At 41.3% G+C, this 21,208-nt stretch overlaps 1 protein-coding gene across 1 annotated transcript in view; it reads left to right on the top strand.

The window, feature by feature from the left end:
• DLGAP1 (DLG associated protein 1) overlaps nt 1-21,208 on the top strand; it is a 322,787-nt gene that overhangs the window by 102,466 nt on the left and 199,113 nt on the right. The window lies entirely within an intron of this gene.

The raw sequence follows: 21,208 nt of genomic DNA, 5'->3' as shown, positions 1-21,208 counted from the left end.
CGGTCACTGGATACAAATTTTACTGTAGGCCAGTACAGGCCCCAAAAATTAGGCATTCATCTGACAGAACACAACTTGTGATCATGTGGCTGAGGTACTTTAGGCGGTCACTGGATAAAATTTTTTACTGTAGGCCAGTACAGGCCCCAAAAATTTGGTATTCACCTGACAGAAAAGAAATTGTGATTATGTGGCTGGAGGTACATTAGGTGGTCACTGGATAAAAATTTTACTGTAGGCCAGTACAGGCCCCAAAAATTAGGCATTCACCTGACAGAAAAGAACTTGTGATGATGTGGCTGGAGCTACATTAGGCGGTCACCGGATAAAATTTTTACTGTAGGCCAATACAGGCCCCAAAAATTAGGTATTCACCTGACAGAAAAGAACTTGGGATTATGTGGCTGGAGGTACATTAGGTGGTCACTGGATAAAAATGTTACTGTAGGCCAGTACAGACCCCAAAAATTAGGCATTCACCTGACAGAAAATAACTTGTGATGATGTGACTGGAGGTACATTAGGCGGTCACTGGATAAAAAATTTACTATAGACCACTGGAGTAGAGGCATTCACCTGACATAAAAGGCCTTCTATACCACTGTATATACATAAGACAAGGACCATTCTTTGTTCTGGGTGGTGGCGGATATGTGTGGGCTGGCATGAGGAAATTCAATTACATGTGGTCGTCACAGGTGTTGAATTTCTCAGAGAAACATGCCTCATTCATTTTAGAAATGTGAGGTAGTCCACACTGTTGTGAGCTAGGCGAGTACACTTATCGGTCACGATCCCCCTACTGCGCTGAATGTCCTTTTGGACAGGACACTCAACGAGGGGCAAGCCAAGAGTTCCATGGCAAATTGTGCCAGCTCTGGCCACAGGTCAAGCCTGCACACCCAGTAGTCCAGGGGTTCCTCGCTTCTCAGAGCGTCCACATCGGCCGTTAACCCGATGTAGTCGGACACCTGTTGGTCTAGGTGTTCCCTGAGGCAGAATCTGAAGGGTGGCTGTCGATGGGTTGGCTGCAAGAATGATTTAATATCCGAAGTGACCAACACATTTTCAAACCGCCCTTGCAGGTGAGGTAGGATTGGTACACGCACCTGTTTCGCTGTGGGTGGAAATTCCTCTGCCAGTGCCAGCAACAGCAGAATGCAGCAAGTCCTGCATTCTGCCAGCCCTCTGTGATGCTGGTAACATGTCTGCCATTTTGTGTTTGTATCGGGGGTCTAAGTACGTTGCCACCCAGTACTGGTCCTTGTCCTTTATGCTTTTTTTACGGGGGTCCCTCTTCAAACACTGGAGCATGAAGGCCCCCATTTGCACTAAATTGGAAGCGGTGCAGCGCCCTGGCTCCTGCTCATCGCCCAGGAGAATGTCGTCCTCGGTCTCTTCCCTCCAGCCACAGACAACACCAGGGATCCCCAAAAAGTTTCAAATCCCCCTCAAAGCCTGCTCTTCTTGCTCCTCCTGGGAATACATTCAGCATTGCGACTTCCTCATCTTCCAGCTCCTGCTCCTCGACGGCTTGATCAATGACCCAACGCAATGCACGCTCCAGAAAAAAGGCGTAAGGTACGATATCACTGATGGCGCCCTGGCTGCGACTGACCAGTTTGGTGATCTAATCAAATGGCCGCAGAAGTCTGCATGCATCACGCATTAGCAGCCACTGGCGCGGTGAAAAGAAACCAAGCTCCCCAGAACCTGTCCTGCTGCAGAGTTCGTACAGTTAGTCGTTAACAGCACATTGCTGCTGGAGCAGCCTATCAAGCATATACAAGGTGGAGATCCAGCACCTTGGGTTGTCACAAATCAGACGTGTGACGGGCAGGTGGTGTCGCCACTGAACGTCAGCAAGCCAAGCCATGGTGAAAGATCTTTTAAAATGGCCAGTGATTTTCCTGGCCTGCCACAAGACGTCCTGGACGTGTGCCATGCGTGTGTCATTTTGCCCTGTTTCAGCGCGCTCAGCAGATGGGCACCGTTGTCGCACTCCACTTTACTAACTGTCAAATTGAGCGGGGTTAGCCACTGATCGGCCTGTGACCTCAGAGCTGAAAACAGTGCAGGACTGGTGTGACTCTTGGCTTCCAGGCACAACAGCCGCAGCACAGCATGGCATTGTCTCAACTGGCACGTCAAATAGGTGAATCCTGAAATTGTCATCTTGGAATATACCCGTGCCATCAGGGAACAAAAAATCAATTGATGGAATAACCTGGTCATTCAGTATGTTCAGGTAGTCAGCTGACCTCATTCTTGGAGCACATACTGTTGCTGAACCTAGACCTGACCAACTGCAGCAACCCCAGATCATAGCACTGCCCCCACAGGCTTGTACAGTAGGCACTAGGCATGATGGATGCATCACTTCATCTGCCTCTCTTCTTACCCTGATGCGCCCATCAGTCCAATCTTTATGCTCCCTAGCAAATTTAAGCCTTTTTTTCTGGTTTCCCTCACTGATTAGTGGTTTTCTTACGGCCACACAGCTGTTTAGTCCCAATCCCTTGAGTTCCCTTCGCATTGTGCGTGTCGAAATACTCTTACTTTCATTATTAAACATAGCCCTGAGTTCTACAGTTTTTCTTTGATTTGATTTCACGATCATTCAGGATGTTTTCCCCGCCACATTTCTTCCTCGAATATGATGGGTCCCCACTATCCTTCCAGTTTTTAATAATGCGTTGGACAGTTCTTAACCCAATTTTAGTAGTTTCTGCAATCTCCTTAGATGTTTTCTCTGCTTGATGCATGCCAATGATTTGACCCTTCTCAAACAGACTAACATCTTTTCCACAACCAAGAGATGTGTCTTTCGACATGATTGTTTAAGAAATGAGAAGCAACTCATTGCACAAGTTGGGGTTAAATAACTTGTTGCCAGCTGAAAGATAATCGCCCATGCAGTAATTTTCCAATAGGAGGCTCATAACTATTTGCTTAGTAAAATCCAGGTGATGACTTTTTTTTTGGACAGGCAGTGTATATTAGAAGTACAGTCGTGGCCAAAAGTTTTGAGAATTACATAAATATTGGAAATTGGAAAAGTTGCTGCTTAAGTTTTTATAATAGCAATTTGCATATACTCCAGAATGTTATGAAGAGTGATCAGATGAATTGCATAGTCCTTCTTTGCCATGAAAATTAACTTAATCCCCAAAAAAATTTCCACTGCATTTCATTGCTGTCATTAAAGGACCTGCTGAGATCATTTCAGTAATCGTCTTGTTAACTCAGGTGAGAATGTTGACGAGCACAAGGCTGGAGATCATTATGTCAGGCTGATTGGGTTAAAATGGCAGACTTGACATGTTAAAAGGAGGGTGATGCTTGAAATCATTGTTCTTCCATTGTTAACCATGGTGACCTGCAAAGAAACACGTGCAGCCATCATTGCGTTGCATAAAAATGGCTTTGCAGGCAAGGATATTGTGGCTACTAAGATTGCACCTCAATCAACAATTTATAGGATCATCAAGAACTTCAAGGAAAGAGGTTCAATTCTTGTTAAGAAGGCTTCAGGGCGTCCAAGAAAGTCCAGCAAGCTCCAGGATCGTCTCCTAAAGAGGATTCAGCTGCGGGATCAGAGTGCCACCAGTGCAGAGCTTGCTCAGGAATGGCAGCAGGCAGGTGTGAGCGCATCTGCACGCACAGTGAGGCGAAGACTTTTGGAAGATGGCCTGGTGTCAAGAAGGGCAGCAAAGAAGCCACTTCTCTCCAAAAAAAACATCAGGGACTAATTGATCTTCTGCAGAAAGTATGGTGAATGGACTGCTGAGGACTGGGGCAAAGTCCTATTCTCCGATGAATCCTCTTTATGATTGTTTGGGGCATCTGGAAAAAGGCTTGTCCAGAGAAGAAAAGGTGAGCACTACCATCAGTCCTGTGTCATGCCAACAGTAAAGCATCCTGAGACCATTCATGTGTGGGGTTGCTTTTCATCCAAGGGAGTGGGCTCACTCACAATTTTGCCCAAAAACACAGCCATGAATAAAGAATGGTACCAAAACACCCTCCAACAGCAACTTCTTTCAACAATCCAACAACAGTTTGGTGAAGAACAATGCATTTTCCAGCACGATGGAGCACCGTGCCATAAGGCAAAAGTGATAACTAAGTGGCTCGGGGACCAAAACGTTAACATTTTGGATCCATGGCCTGGAAACTCCCCAGATCTTAATCCCATTGAGAACTTGTAGTCAATCCTCAAGAGGCGGGTGGACAAACAAAAACCCACTAATTCTGACAAACTCCAAGAAGTGATTATGAAAGAATGGGTTGCTATTAGTCAGGAATTGGCCCAGAAGTTAAATGAGAGCATGCCCAGTCGAATTGCAGAGGTCCTAAAAAAGAAGGGCCAACACTGCAAATACTGACTCTTTGCATAAATGTCATGTAATTGTTGATAAAAGCCTTTGAAACGTATGAAGTGCGTGTAATTATATTTCACTACATCACAGAAACAACTGAAACAAACTTTATGAAAACTAATATTTGTGTCATTCTCAAAACTTTTGGCCACGACTGTACATCACACCCCTCAGTATATCACACCTATCGATAGCACACCTATACCAGTCCTTAAAAGGACTTTTGTGTCCCTTTTAGCTAGCGTTTGGTGTCCCTAACAGCCTGTCCACGCTCCACAAAGCAACCTCTCCCTTCACTGGCAAAGCACTGAATGTAAAATGGCTGCCAGATCGGGTTCTGTTATAGGGTGGGGGTGTGTCCATGTGCTGAAACGTCTCAATTGGCTGTCCTGTCCCACCTGATGGATGTGTCATGGGTCAAAGTTCGGCACAATGCAAAAGAATATGGTGCCGGCGAACATTGCCATATGTTCGCATGTTCGGCGAATCGCGAACGTGCAAAGTTTGCAGCGAAACTACTGCCGGGCGAACCGCAAGGCCATCTCTATTCAGGATCATAATCCCTGACAAGTAGAGCAGAGAGGAGGATAAGGCAGCTATTTACGTCAGTGTTGTAAAGTAACTTGTCCTCATGTGTGTTCAAGACAGGTTTTGTGTGAACTAATGGGACAGCGGCCATTTTGTTTCCCCTGATGATTGCTCCCCAGACAAAACGACCTATTATAAATAATGAAAGGTATTTCAGAATATATCTATAATAAAGTAATATTGAAGTATTTTCATTTTCTTAATTCCCAGAGAACCCCTTCAAGTTTCAGGTTGCAGTTTTCATTCCTTCATTCATTTTCAGTTCCCTGATATGCAGTTTGCAACTTGCTTCTAGTTTTTGACTACTCTTATGTGGGTGTGTTCTTCCCAGTGATACATATTGGATGTGAGGTTTGTGTGACTAGGATGATGCTCCCTTTACTAGCTCTCATGAATTAGCCCAGCATTATTTGTACTCACTCTTCCTTCTACAGCCCATGAGAGATCTCTTCTCCCTTGTTAAATAAAGTAATATTTAAGTATTTTCATTTTCTTCATTCCCAGAGAACCACTTTAATGGAGTTATGTGCATGGAAAAAGGTGTAACTGTTAAAAGAGGTGCACTTAAGATATTTAGGGGACAATGGTCTTTATGGGTGGCAACTCCAGGGTTACCTTCTTCAGAGCTTAACAGTATCACTATTTTGTTAACTGATCATTCAAAAATTATCAATATGAGGATCTGTACATTTGTATAAAATGTACTTATCTGATAACTGGTCTGATTACCAGTTCTTGCTGTAGTCACGTGCACTAGTTTGTGCACACAGTGGATTTTTTTATCTGAAAAATCCACAGGTTCGAATTAACATCTGACGTTAGTCCTTTCGCAGTTTCCACATTTAAAAAGGATAACCTAGATTTGGCTACCCCACCAAGGTAACCATGCAGAAACCACTTTAGGAAGTGACATGTCACATATCAACAGGAATACAGCAAACAATGGAACATGATTTTGATGTATATTTTGGCATGGAATATGCAGCAAAATCTATTTGAATATACTGCTGTGTGTACTAGGGTTGTTTCGGGGTTCCAATTTTCAATTCCCAATCGATAATTTTGCCTGGTATCGACCTCAATACCAGGATTTGCCTTTTTTCAATGCTAGGCTTTGCTATTGCGTAGTCTACTATTAGAAAACAAGGAGCGCGCTCTCAGCGTGCTCTGTGTTCTCAGCAGCACAGGGGAGAAGGAAGCAGTCTCTCCCTCCCCCCTGTGCCGCTGCCACCAATGAGGAGAGAGGGGCGGGCTCACTGCGTCACCAATTAAAGTAAATGTTTAATATAAATCCCGGATGCGGATGCTGGCGGGGAGCTGCGATCAGCAGCAGTTAACCCCTCAGGTGCCGCACCCGCCTCCTGTATTACATTTTTATTATATTATCATTGGTGGCGCAGTGTGCCCCCTCACCTCAACCCCCAGTATTAAAATAATTGGTGGCACAGTGCGCCCCCTCCCCTCAACCCCCCCAGGAATAAAATCATTGGTGGTGCAGTGCGCCGCCCCAACCACCCCCAGTCATTAAATCATTGGTGGAAGTAGCCACAGGGTCCCCTCCCCTCCTCCTCATTGGTGGCAGTGGCAGTTCCGATTGGTACCCCAGCAGTGTAATCCCGGGGCTCCGATCGGACACTACTGAAGCCCTGGCTGCCATAGTCAGCTCGCTGCTGCTGTGTGCACAGAGCACAGGGCAGCAGGGAAAGTGTGAGATCCTATTCAATCTAATAGAGCTCTATCAGGGTGAATAGGACAAGGGATTAAAAGATCCCAGGTTCTGGCCCCTAAGGGGGGAAATAGTTATTAAATAAAAAATATTAATAAAAAGTTTAAAAAAACCATCAAACTATTAGGTATAAATCACCCCCTTTCCAAATGTTACATATAAAATATATAAACAATAAATAAATAAACATATCACATATCGTTACGTCCAAATAGTCCAAACTATTAAAATATTTTAAAAATCTCCTATGCGGTGAACGCCGTAACAGAGAAAAAAAAATGCGCGATTCGCTATTTTTTTTTTGTCACCTTGTCCCCCCAAAAAATAGGATCGGACTGTTCTATTATAGGTCGGACTTTCCATAAAATGCAGAATGCACGCAGCTTTTTTTGGTGTTTTTTGGTGTGTTTTTTTGGTATCGAATGGTATCGAGTATCGCAATACTTTTTAATGGTATCGAAACCGAATCACAATTTTGGTATCGAAACAAACCTAGTGTGTACATGCCCTAAAAGTGTGCATTTACCCTCACATTTGACTATTCAATTTCATCAAAAGAAGAAGATTTGGTTAAATGAATGTGGCGGGGTTTTTAAGATTCTGTAATTGTCATCTTATAATGCCACTCAAAGGGGTATGAACTTTGCGCAAAGAGTCTCCAGGATGCTTGTACGGAGAAGTCACTAATAATAACCATAAACTGCTAGTAGATATAATTTCCAAAGTCCAATACCAGATTCAATAAACAGCTGCATGGATGTACAAATTCAATGTCGTGGCCGACAGAAATAATTCACCATTATGGACAGATACAGGCAGGGCCGGCAGCGATCCTAATGCAAAGTCAGGAAACCGCCCAGGTCCAATTAAAAATAGCAAACGTCTTCAAAAATAGGCAAGATCTAAAGAACTTGTTGCCCGTCAAGAAGGTAGTTCCTGGGCTCCGGCCGTATGGCATGGAGTAAATGTTGGAATTAAGACAAGGAGGGGGACTTTGGCTGAAAAGATGGACATAGCTGAGGCATCCAGTTAGAAAACCTAGTTAGCCATGTACATCTTCACATGATGTCGGTGCTGTCTCTTGTAGGTTTGTGAATAATAGACTATTAGACAGTATCTGCCTTCATAGCCACAATCCATAAATGTTCTGGCTGACCACCACAAATCTTCCTGTGTGTTGTCATTGAATCTCCTCGATTCTATAGATAGGTGGGAACAGATTATATATTCTTACAAAATCACTAAAGAAAAGGAAATAAAATAAATAATAATAAAAATAAAGAAATAGCCAACTTTAACGAAGAAATTGATGGTGTCTCACATTTCCCTAGCACTATTTCTTTTCTGAGGTTGTATATTTTATCCACCATAGCTTGTATGAAATCAGGATCCGTTGCTTGTCAGTCTCACTGGGAACCCACTTATTTTTTACTCACATAATTTCCCCATCATTAAACATGTTCATTAGGTTAGCTGTTAGGTTAGTTTCTAGTACCAAGCAGAATAACTCATATAGATCCTATATAGTACATTGGATATATATAGATGACAGGGCTATCTTGTGTATTACAGAAGAAACAGGATACATTCAAGAATAGCTCCTAATACATGCAGATGTAATTACATTCGTTGTACACAATAATCTCTTCCCTTTCATCCACAGAAACAGAGAAACAAAACCCGAGTAAGGTCCTTTTATTTTCACCCCGAAGATGGCCAGGTGCATTGTGTATGGTATAATATGCCACAATACACAGCATCTCTTGCATAAGCGACAGATTCCCGGGCACATTGCTTGTAGCTATGTATGTGCATACTCCATTTGGGTAGAGTTATTTACTAGAAGTGAAATGGTGGATGGTAAATGGTGGATTGAATAACAGAGCAGCATGTTCTATATTACAAGTGGACTTAATTACTATGTAGAACATACGATGTCCTATAAAATGTGTAATAAGACTATACAGGCCAGAGCTCCCCATCTTTTTAGTATGTGGCCCCCTCGATACACTCCACTTGCAACCCCCACCTCTAAACATTTCCTCGTAGCCCTGGCAGCAAAAATCTATTTCTTTCTAGGCCACCCAAAGCACCTTATTAAAGCCATCCATCAAGGAGATTTGTATTTTTATGCTCTGTTTTTACACTAGTTGCCCCCAAGACTCAGAACGTGCACATACGTTTCCCCGTTAAGAGAAATTCCGCCTACAGGCACTCTTTGCATCCGAACACCATTTATAGACTTGTTTTTGCCAACAAGAAAGTAGATGAAACCGTTCAGTTCTCCAAAGGAAAAGTCCAGATTTCCTATTGTATTTTGTAAAGGGTATTCGTTCCTTCGGGGGATATTTTTTAATATATTTTTCTCCAGTACACTGCATGCATTTCTTACTGTATTACCCTCAGAGTAGCATCTGACACATTACAAGCAGGGACCTTATAGTGTACTGCAACAAGTCGTAATCGCTGTCTGATATAAAATGAACACATTCTATACAGCTGCAAATAGGAGAAACAAGGTTTAGACACTTTGAGGGACATTTATCAAATCTGCAACCTCAGTTTTGTTATGTAAAATGTCACAGTGATGGCCACATTCAACTTTAAGTGCATAATTTTGCGACATTTGGTGAGCCTCACCACCAGCATCGGACTGAAGTTCCTTGGTCCAACCAGAGGAAATGATTTTAAGGGCCAACCTTCTGTATATGACACTATTTTATTAGGAGTCCATTACTGTCAGAGCTTGGACCCACCAGAGGATCTTCTGGTCCTCTGGTGGGCTAATCCCACCCTGCTTGCCACTTTTCAGAAGTGGAATGAAAGGTTGGTCAGGATTACAGGTTTTCTAATTTATGCTGTGTGATTTAAAAAAAATAATAATAGGCATGCACCACATTGTAGTATTAGAGATTTTTTCATTTCTGGCCTGAAAAAGGGATCTCAGAGTCTCGAAAGCTTGCCTTATAACATCATTTATTTTAGTTAGCCATTTAAAGGTATCAAATTACAATATTTTATATTGTTTCTCTTTTTGAGAGCATCAAGACTACTGGCTAAGGCGGTACCAAACCTTTTTCTTTTACTCTAGCTCTAGTTACATACAGTCAGGTCCATAAATATTGGGACATCAACACAATTCTAACATATTTGGCTCTATACACCACCACAATGGATTTGAAACAAACAAGATGTGCTTTAACTGCAGACTGTCAGCTTTAATTTGAGGGTATTTACATCCAAATCAGGTGAACGGTGTAGGAATTACAACAGTTTGCATATGTGCCTCCCACTTGTTAAGGGACCAAAAGTAATGGGACAGAATAATAATCATAAATCAAACTTTCACTTTTTAATACTTGGTTGCAAATCCTTTGCAGGCAATTACAGCCTGAAGTCTGGAACGCATAGACATCCCCAGACGTTGGGTTTCATCCCTGGTGATGCTCTGCCAGGCCTCTACTGCAACTGTCCTTCAGTTCCTGCTTGTTCTTGGGGCATTTTCCCTTCAGTTTTGTCTTCAGCAAGTGAAATGCATGCTCAATCGGATTCAGGTCAGGTGATTGACTTGGCCATTGCATAACACTCCACTTCTTTCCCTTAAAAAACTCTTTGGTTGCTTTTGCAGTATGCTTTGGGTCATTGTCCATCTGCACTGTGAAGCGCTGTCCAATGAGTTCTGAAGCATTTGGCTGAATATGAGCAGATAATATTGCCCGAAACACTTTAGAATTCATCCTGCTGCTTTTGTCAGCAGTCACATCATCAATAAATACAAGAGAACCAGTTCCATTGGCAGCCATACATGCTGACACCATGACACCACCACCACCATGCTTCACTGATGAGGTGGTATACTTAGGATCATGAGCAGTTCCTTTCCTTCTCCATACTCTTCTCTTCCCATCACTCTGGTACAAGTTGATCTTGGTCTCATCTGTCCATAGGATGTTGTTCCAGAACTGTGAAGGCTTTTTTAAATGTCGTTTGGCAAACTCTAATCTGGCCTTCTTGTTTTTGAGGCTCACCAATGGTTTACATCTTGTGGTGAACCCTCTGTATTCACTCTGTTGAAGTCTTCCCTTGATTGTTGACTTTGACACACATACACCGACCTCCTGGAGAGTGTTCTTGATCTGGCCAACTGTTGTGAAGGGTGTTTTCTTCACCAGGGAAAGAATTCTTCGGTCATCCACCACAGTTGTTTTCCGTGGTCTTCAGGGTCTTTTGGTGTTGCTGAGCTCACCTGTGCGTTCCTTCTATTTAAGAATGTTCCAAACAGTTGTTTTGGCCACGCCTAATGTTTCTGCTATCTCTCTGATGAGTTTGTTTAGTTTTTTCAGCCTAATGATGGCTTGCTTCACTGATCGTGACAGCTCTTTGGATCTCATCTTGAGAGTTGACAGCAACAGATTCCAAATGCAAATACAGATGTAGCAGGGTTAGCACTCCAGCTCTTAACTCAAATTTCTTAACTCATTGCGTTATCTTGAGACAAAAGCCATTGAAAAGCAATTGAAGGTGTTTGCTTAGATTTGATAACACAACTCAGAAATCTCAGAAAACAGGAGTATTAACTCTACTCCATCCGTAGCACACTTGAAATGAACTCTGGAACTTTTATCTGCTCATTGTAATTGGGATAATTTGGGAATAACATACACCTGGCCATGGAACCGCTGAGAAGCCAATTGTCCCATTACTTTTGGCCCCTTAACAAGTGGGAGGCACATATGCAAATTGTTGTAATTCCTACACCGTTCACCTGATTTGGATGTAAATACTCTCAAATTAAAGCTGACAGTCTGCAGTTAAAGCACATCTTGTTTGTTTTATTTCAAATGCATTGTGGTGGTGCATAGAGCCAAAAAATTTAGAATTGTGTCCCAATATTTATGGACCTGACTGTATATAATTACACTAGATCTGCTGTCAAAAAGTTGTTGTACCTGTTGAAAACATCATATTCACTTGCTCCTTGCTGCTCCATTCTGGCATACTGGCTCTCCTCCCCCCTTCTGGTTGCCATCCTGTAAACTTCCGGATGGACAGGGTTATGTGCTTTATTTTTTTATAGGTCCAAAAGGCTGCCAGTGAAAGTACAAAAAAGCTGGACAATCCCTTTAGGCCTCATGCACACAACTGTTGTTTTGGTCAGCATCCGAGCCGCATTTTTCGCTGCTTGTATGCGGACCAATTCACTTCAATGGGGCCGCAAACGATGTGGACAGCATTCTGTATGCTGTCTGCATCCATTGCTCCATTACACAGCTCAGCAAAAAAATAGAACATGTCCTATTCTTGTCCGTTTTGTAGACAAGAATAGACATTGTTATCATAGGATGGGACGTTCCATTCTGAAAAATGCAGAACACACACGGCTGGTATTCGTGTTTTGTGGATCTGCGATTTGCAGACTGCAAAACACGGTATGGTCGTGTGCATGAGGCCTTAATTTGTAACTCATTTAAATTTAGAAAACAATGTGTAGGGACAGTGATTTGGATACAATTTTGTAATATATTTTAAGGAATTTGTAGTACTTACAAAAAACAGCCTGTAAATGGTCCTCTTAGCAAGACTGTAACTAAGCATTGATAATAAGAATCCATCTTCAACATACACTGTATCCTGAACACGGCTAACTGTAAGATACAGATAAGCTTCTCAGCCTGCCTCTTCTTTCCCTGCACCAGCCACTGCCTTGATATACAATATTATACTTAGAACCTATGGCTTTGGCAAGTGTCTCTGCCTATTTGACTTGCTGTTAGTGCTGATCTGGGCAGCCCCACTCCCCTCTATCTGCCGACACATTCTGACTACTGGTTAGTTAGTGAGCGCCAGGAAGATCATTTTTGACTGTAAGGCCGCAAACCGCGGATCCTCAAAAAACGGATGCCGCCCGTGTGCCTTCTGCGATTTGTGGAACGGGCGGCCCATTGTAGAAATGCCTATTCTTGTCCGCAAAACAGACAAGAATAGGACATGCTATATTTTTTTTGCTGGGCCACTGAACGGTGCAATGGATGCGGACAGCACACGGAGTGCTGTCCGCATCTTTTGCAGCCCCATTGAAGTGAATGGGTCCGCACCTGAGCCGCAAAAAATGCAGCTCGGATGCGGACCACAAAAACGGTTGTGTGCATGAGGCCTAAGTCTTACACACATATAAAAAAGCCAAACCATTCTGCTTTTGTTCCTATACCCTTACTGACAGTTGTACTTTAACCTCTTCAGGACACATGACATACCGGTACGGCATGTTGTCCTGGTACTTAAGGACACATGACGTACTGGTACGTCATGTATAGCTCCGATCACTGCCGCCTGGAAAAAAAAAAAAGTTGAAAAAATAAGGGTTTCCCCCAAAAAAATGTAAAGTTTCAAGTAAAAATAAACAAAAACTTCATTTTCCCCAAATAAAGTTTAAAAAAATTGGTAAAAAATAGGGAGGGCGAAAAAGTATTCATATTAGGTATCGCCGCATCCGTATCGACTGGCTCTATAAACATATCACATAATCTAACCCCTCAGATGAACAATGTAAAAAGTAAAAAATAATAAACCTTTTTTTTGTCACCTTACATCACAAAAAGTACAACAGCAAGCGATCAAAAAGGCGTTTGCCCACCAAAATAATACTAATCTAACCGTCACCTCATCCCGCAAAAAATGAGCCCCTACCTGAGACAATCGCCCAAAAAATAAAAAACTATGGCTCAGAATATGGAGACACTAAAACATCATTTTTATTGTTTTAAAAAAGCTGTTATTGTGTAAAACTTACATAAATAAAAAAAAGAATACATATTAGGTTCGCCGCGTCCGTATCGACCGGCTCTATAAAAATATCACATGACCTAACCCTCAGATGAACACCGTAAAGAATAAAAAATAAAAAATGTGCTAAATAAACAATTTTTTGTCACCTTACAGCACAAAAAGTGTAATAGCAAGCGATTAAAAAGTCATATGCACCCCAAAATAGTGCCAATTAAACAGTCATCTCATCCTGCAAAAAATGAGACCCTACCTAGGATAATCGCCCCAAAACTGAAAAAACTATGGCTCTCAGAATATGGAGACACTAAAACATGATTTTTTTTGTTTCAAAAATTATATTATTGTGTAAAACTTACATAAATAAAAAAAAAAGTATACATATTAGGTATCGCCGCATCTAGTATCGACCGGCTCTATAAAAATATCACATGACCTAACCCCTCAGATGAACACCGTAAAAAAAATTAAAATAAAAACTGTGCTAAATAAACAATTTTTTGTCACCTCACATCACAAAAAGTGTAATAGCAAGCAAAAAGTCACACGCACCCCAAAATAGTGCCAATCAAACCGTCATCTCATCCCGCAAAAATCATACCCTACCCAAGATAATCGCCCAAAAACTGAAAAAACTATGGCTCTCAGGCTATGGAAACACTAAAACATGATTTTTTTTGCTTCAGAAATGAAATCATTGTGTAAAACTTACATAAATTAAAAAAAAGTATACATATTAGGTATCGCAGCGTCTAATAACTTGCTCTATAAAAATATCACATGACCTAATTCCTCAGGTGAATACCTTAAAAAATTTAAAATAAAAACGGTGTAAAAAAAGCCATTTTTTGTCACCTTACATTACAAAAAGTGTAATAGCAAGTGATCAAAAAGTCACACGCACCCCAAAATAGTGCCAATAAAACCGTCATCTCATCCCGCAAAAAATCATACCCTACCCAGGTAATCGCCCAAAAACTGAAAAAACTATGGCTCTCAGACTATGGAAACACTAAAACATGATTTTTTTTTTGTTTCAAAAAAGAAATCATTGTGTAAAACTTACATAAATAAAAAAAAAGTATACATATTTAGGTATCGCCGCATCCGTGAAAACCTGGTCTATAAAAATACCACATGATCTAACCTGTCAGATGAATGTTGTAAATAACAAAATATAAAAACGGTGCCAAAACAGCTATTTCTTGTTACCTTGCCTCACAAAAAGTGTAATATAGAGCAACAAAAAATCATACAGTCAGGTCCATTAATATTGGGACATCGACACAATTCTAACATTTTTGGCTCTATACACCACCACAATGGATTTTAAATGAAACGAACAAGATGTGCTTTACCTGCAGATTGTCAGCTGTAATTTGAGGGTATTTACATCCAAATCAGGTGAACGGTGCAGGAATTACAACAGTTTGCATATGTGCCTCCCACTTGTTAAGGGACCAAAAGTAATGGGACAATTGTCTTCTCAGCTGTTCCATGGCCAGGTGTGTGTTATTCCCTCGTTATCCCAATTACAATGAGCAGATAAAAGGTCCAGAGTTAATTTCAAGTGTGCTATTAGCATTTGGAATCTGTTGCTGTCAACTCTCAAGATGAGATCCAAAGAGCTGTCACTATCAGTGAAGCAAGCCATCATTAGGCTGAAAAAACACAACAAACCCATCAGAGAGATAGTGAAAACATTAGGCCTGGCCAAAACAACTGTTTGGTACATTCTTAAAAAAAAAAGGAACGCACCAGTGAGCTCAGCAACACCAAAATACCTGGAAGACCACAGAAAACAACTGTGGTGGATAACCGAAGAATTCTTTCCCTGGTGAAGAAAACACCCTTCACAACAGTTGGCCAGATCAAGAACACTCTCCAGGAGGTAGGTGTATGTGTGTCAAAGTCAACAATCAAGAGAAGACTTCACCAGAGTGAATACAGATGTTTCACCACAAGATGGAAACCATTGGTGAGCCTCAAAAACAGGAAGGCCAAATTAGAGTTTGCCAAACGACATCTAAAAAAGCCTTCACAGTTCTGGAACAACATGTAAGGACAGATGAGACCAAGATCAACTCTTACCACAGTGATGGGATGAGAAGAGTATGGAGAAGGAAAGGAACTGCTCATGATCCTAAGCATACCACCTCATCAGTGAAGCATGGTGGTGGTAGTGTCATGGCGTGGGCATGTATGGCTGCCAATGGAACTGCTTCTCTTGTATTTATTGATGATGTGACTGTTGACAAAAGCAGCAGGATGAATTCTGAAGTGTTTGGGGCAATATTATCTGCTCATATTCAGCCAAATGCTTCAGAACTCATTGGACGGCGCTTCACAGTGCAGATGGACAATGACCCAAAGCATACTGCAAAAGCAACCAAAGAGTTTAAGGGGAAAAAGTGGAATGTTCTGCAATGGCCAAGTCAATCACCAGACCTGAATCCGATTGAGCATGCATTTCACTTGCTGAAGACAAAACTGAAGGGAAATGCCCCAAGAATAAGCAGGAACTGAAGACAGTTGCAGTAGAGGCCTTGCAGAGCATCACCAGAGATGAAACCCAGCGTCTGGTGATGTCTATGCGTTCCAGACTTCAGGCTGTAATTGACTGCAAAAGGATTTGCAACCAAGTATTAAAAAGTGAAAGTTTAATTTATGATTATTATTCTGTCCTATTACTTTTGGTCCCTTAACAAGTGGGAGGCACATATGCAAACTGTTGTAATTCCTGCACCGTTCACCTTATTTGGATGTAAATACCCTTAAATTAAAGCTGACAGTCTGCAGGTAAAGCACATCTTGTTAGTTTCATTTCAAATCCATTGTGGTGGTGTATAGAGCCAAATATGTTAGAATTGTGTCCATGTCCCAATATTTATGGACCTGACTGTATGTACCCTAAACTAGTACCAAGAAAAATTCCACCCTATCCCGTAGTTTCTAAAATGGGGTCACTTTTTTGGAGTTTCTACTCTAGGGGTGGCTGTTAACCCTTGCTTTGTTACTGGAAAAAATGGATTAAAATGGAAAATTTGCCCAAAAAATGTAATTCTGAAATTTCATCTCCATTTGCCAATAACTCTTGTGGAACACCTAAAGGGTTAACGACGCTTGTAAAATCAGTTTTGAATACCTTGAGGGGTGTAGTTTCTTAGATGGGGTCACTTTTATGGAGTTTCTACTCTAGGGGTTCATCAGGGGGGCTTCAAATGGGACATGGTGTCAAAAAAAACATTCCAGCAAAATCTGCCTTCAAAAAACCGTATGGCATTCCTTTCCTTCTGCGCCCTACCGTGTGCCCGTGCAGCAGTTTACGACCACATATGAGGTGTTTCTGTAAACTACAGAATCCGGGCAATAAATATTGAGTTTTGTTTGGCTGTTAACTAGGGTTGAGCGAACCCGAACTGTAAAGTTCAGGTTTGGGTTCGGTGTTCGGCGCTTTCTTGGCGCTTTTTGAAAGGCTGCACAGCAGCCAATCAACAAGCGTCATACTACTTGCCCCAAGAGGCCATCACAGCCATGCCTACTAATGGCATGGCTGTGATTGGCCAGAGCAGCATGTGACCCAGGCTCTATAAAAGCTTGAGTCACGTAGCGCTGCACGTCACTCTGCTGTTACAAGTGTAGGGAGAGGATGCTGCTGGACTTGTGATTTCAGGGAGAGCATAGGAGAGAATCTAACTCAGCGATCTACAGACAAATAGTTATGTGGGTGCAGGGCACTATCGTTTTACCCTGCCCTGAGCTCATTGACCAAAAAATACAAACTTTTAGAATTCTGTTAGTTAGGTGGGTGGCGGCGGCGGCCATTTTATGCATGCTCAGTGCACCAGCACTGCATCTGAGCTTTTGGGACATTGCAAATCACCATTTTTTTGGGGCAATCTACAACATCTGTATTAGTCAGTGTGCAATTTAAGGTAGAAATACACCCATCATTTTCTGGGGTTTGAAAAACACACTCTTTTGACAAAAACCACTATTTTCAGGCCTTGCAGCATCAGCACGTGTGAAATTACAGGCTTAAATACTGCTGTCAAATTCAGTTTTTAAACAAGCACTCATTTGGGCACACAAAATGTAGTTGGCAGCCTTTGATGCAGATGTCATTGTGAGATACACCCTAAATACATGTGGGTTACATTCAGAGATTTTAAATACCGCCATTTGGTTCACCAATATTGAATTCAGGCCTACATTGGTTCAGGCCCTGTGAGATACACCCTCTACATACAGGGGTTTGTATCAGGGATTTGAAATACAGCCATTTGAAATACAGCCTTTTTGTGCAAAGATATATTTACTGCAGGCCTACACTGGTTCATGGCGTGTGTGATCCCCCCTATACATACAGGGGTTTGAATTAGGCATTTGAAATACAGCCATTTGAAATACAGCCATTTTGTGCAAAGATATATTTACTTCAGGCCTACACTGGTTCAGGGCGTGTGTGATCCCTCTATAGATACAGGGGTTTAAATTAGGCATTTGAAATACAGCCATTTGAAATACAGCCATTTTGTGCAAAGATATATTTACTTCAGGCCTACAGATGTTCAGGCCCTCTGAGATACCACCTCTACATACAGGGGTTTGAATTAGGCATTTGAAATACAGCCATTTGAAATACAGCCATTTTGTGCAAAGATATATTTACTGCAGGCCTACACTGATTCAGGGCGTGTGGGATCCCCCCTATACATACAGGGGTTTGAATTAGGCATTTGAAATACAGCCATTTGAAATACAGCCATTTTGTGCAAAGATATATTTACTTCAGGCCTACACTGGTTCAAGGCGTGTGTGATATCCCCTATACATACAGGGGTTTGAATTAGGCATTTGAAATACAGCCATTTGAAATACAGCCATTTTGTGCAAAGATATATTTACTGCAGGCCTACACTGATTCAGGGCGTATGTGATCCCCCCTATACATACAGGGGTTTGAACTAGGCATTTGAAATACAGCCATTTGAAATACAGCCATTTTGTGCAAAGATATATTTACTGCAGGCCTACACTGATTCAGGGCGTGTGAGATCCCCCCTATACATACAGGGGTTTGAATTAGGCATTTGAAATACAGCCTTTTTGTGCAAAGATATATTTACTGCAGGTCTACACTGGTTCAGGGCGTGTGTGATCCCCCCTATACATACAGGGGTTTGAATTAGGCATTTGAAATACAGCCATTTGAAATACAGCCATTTTGTGCAAAGATATATTTACTTCAGGCCTACAGAGGTTCAGGCCCTCTGAGATACCACCTCTACATACAGGGGTTTGAATTAGACATTTGAAATACAGCCATTTTGTGCAAAGATATATTGACTTCAGGCCTACAGAGGTTCAGGCCCTCAGAGATACCAACTCTACATACAGGGGTTTGAATTAGGCATTTGAAATACAGCCATTTTGTGCAAATATATATTTACTGCAGGCCTACACTGATTCAGGGCGTGTGTGATCCCCCCTATACATACAGGGGTTTGAATTAGGCATTTGAAATACAGCCATTTGAAATACAGCCTTTTTGTGCAAAGATATATTTACTTCAGGCCTACACTGGTTCTGGGCATGTGTGATCCCCCCTATACATACAGGGGTTTGAATTAGGCATTTGAAATACAGCCATTTGAAATTCAGCCATTTTGTGCAAAGATATATTTACTTCAGGCCTACAGAGGTTCAGGCCCTCTGAGATACCACCTCTACATACAGGGGTTTGAATTAGGCATTTGAAAAATACAGCCATTTGAAATACAGCCATTTTGTGCAAAGATATATTTACTTCAGGCCTACACTGGTTCAGGGCGTGTGTGATCCCCCCTATACATACAGGGGTTTGAATTACGCATTTGAAATATAGCCATTTGAAATACAGCCTTTTTGTGCAAAGATATATTTACTTCAGGCCTACACTGGTTCTGGGCGTGTGTGATCCCCCCTATACATACAGGGGTTTGAATTAGGCATTTGAAATACAGCCATTTGAAATTCAGCCATTTTGTGCAAAGATATATTTACTTCAGGCCTACAGAGGTTCAGGCCCTCTGAGATACCACCTCTACATACAGGGGTTTGAATTAGGCATTTGAAATACAGCCATTTGAAATACAGCCATTTTGTGCAAAGATATATTTACTTCAGGCCTACACTGGTTCAGGGCGTGTGTGATCCCCCCTATACATACAGGGGTTTGAATTAGGCATTTGAAATATAGCCATTTGAAATACAGCCTTTTGTGCAAAGATATATTTACTTCAGGCCTACACTGGTTCAGGGCGTGTGTGATCCCCCCTATACATACAGGGGTTTGAATTAGGCATTTGAAATATAGCCATTTGAAATACAGCCTTTTGTGCAAAGATATATTTACTTCAGGCCTACACTGGTTCCGGGCGTGTGTGATCCCCCCTATAAACTCCTAAGGTTTTGAATAACTTGAGGGGTGAAGTTTCTAGAATGGGGTCATTTTTGGGTGGTTTCTATTATGTAAGCCTCGCAAAGTGACTTCAGACCTGAATTGGTCCCTAAAAATTGGGTTTTTGAAAATTTCAGAAAAATTTCAAGATTTGCTTCTAAACTTCTAAGCTTTGTAACATCCCCAAAAAATTTAATATCATTCCCAAAATGATCCAAACATGAAGTAGACATATGGGTAATGTAAAGTAATAACTATTTTTGGAGGTATTACTATGTATTATAGAAGTAGGGAAATTGAAACTTGGAAATTTGCTATTTTAAAAAAAAAATTGGGTAAATTTTGTATTTTTTTTATGCATACAAATTTAATTTTTTGACTTCATTTTACCAGTGTCATGAAGTACAATATGTGACAAAAAAACAATCTCAGAATGGCCTGGATAAGTCAAAGCGTTTTAAAGTTATCACCACTTAAAGTGACACTGGTCAGATTTGCAAAAAATGGCCTGGTCCTTAAGGTGAAATAAGGCTGTGTCCTAAAGGGGTTAAAGTCAATGGAATGGAAAAAGTTTTACATATATGAGTGATTACCTTACCTTAAAATGTTGCATTAAATGGATTCTCCAGGAATTAAAAAAAATATAAATACTTAAATATTACTTTATTATAAATATATTCACAAATACCTTTCATTACTTAGAATGGCTTGTTTTGTCTGGGGAGCAGTCATTAGGAGAAATAAAATGGCCGTCGTCCTATTAGTACACACAAAACCTGTCCTAATCACACAGCAGGACAAGTTACTTCATCACAATGAGCCATAGTGCTGCCTCATCCTCCTCTCTGCTCTGCCTGTCTGCCTGTCAGGAATCATGATCCTGAATACAGGTGAATCTTTGTGGGATTGGACAAGATGAGGAGACATGAGAGGAGGTATGGCTAATGAGCAGCAGCACTTGTTTACAGTCTCCATTACCACAGCCCCACATTACTACAATCTGTCCTGTCCATTCTCCCTATACTTAATGTCTCCTCATGAACTAAATTCTACATTCAGCTAAAGTTCTTATCATCTGTATTCAGGATCATAATCTCTGACAAGTAGAGAGGAGGATGAGGCAGCTCTTTACCTCAGTGTTGTAAAGTAACTTGTCCTCATGTGTGATCAGGACAGGTTTAGTGTGAACTAATGGGATAGTGGCCATTTTGTTTCACCTGATCATTGCTCCCCAGACAAAACGAGCCATTATAAATAATGAAAGGTATTTGAAAATATATTTATAAT

This window comes from Bufo bufo, chromosome 5, assembly GCF_905171765.1.
Source record: "Bufo bufo chromosome 5, aBufBuf1.1, whole genome shotgun sequence".
In the NCBI taxonomy this organism is placed as follows: Eukaryota; Metazoa; Chordata; class Amphibia; order Anura; family Bufonidae; genus Bufo; species Bufo bufo.
The sequence above is the reverse complement of the archived record's forward strand: the minus strand, read 5'-3'. Positions and strand labels throughout refer to the sequence as shown.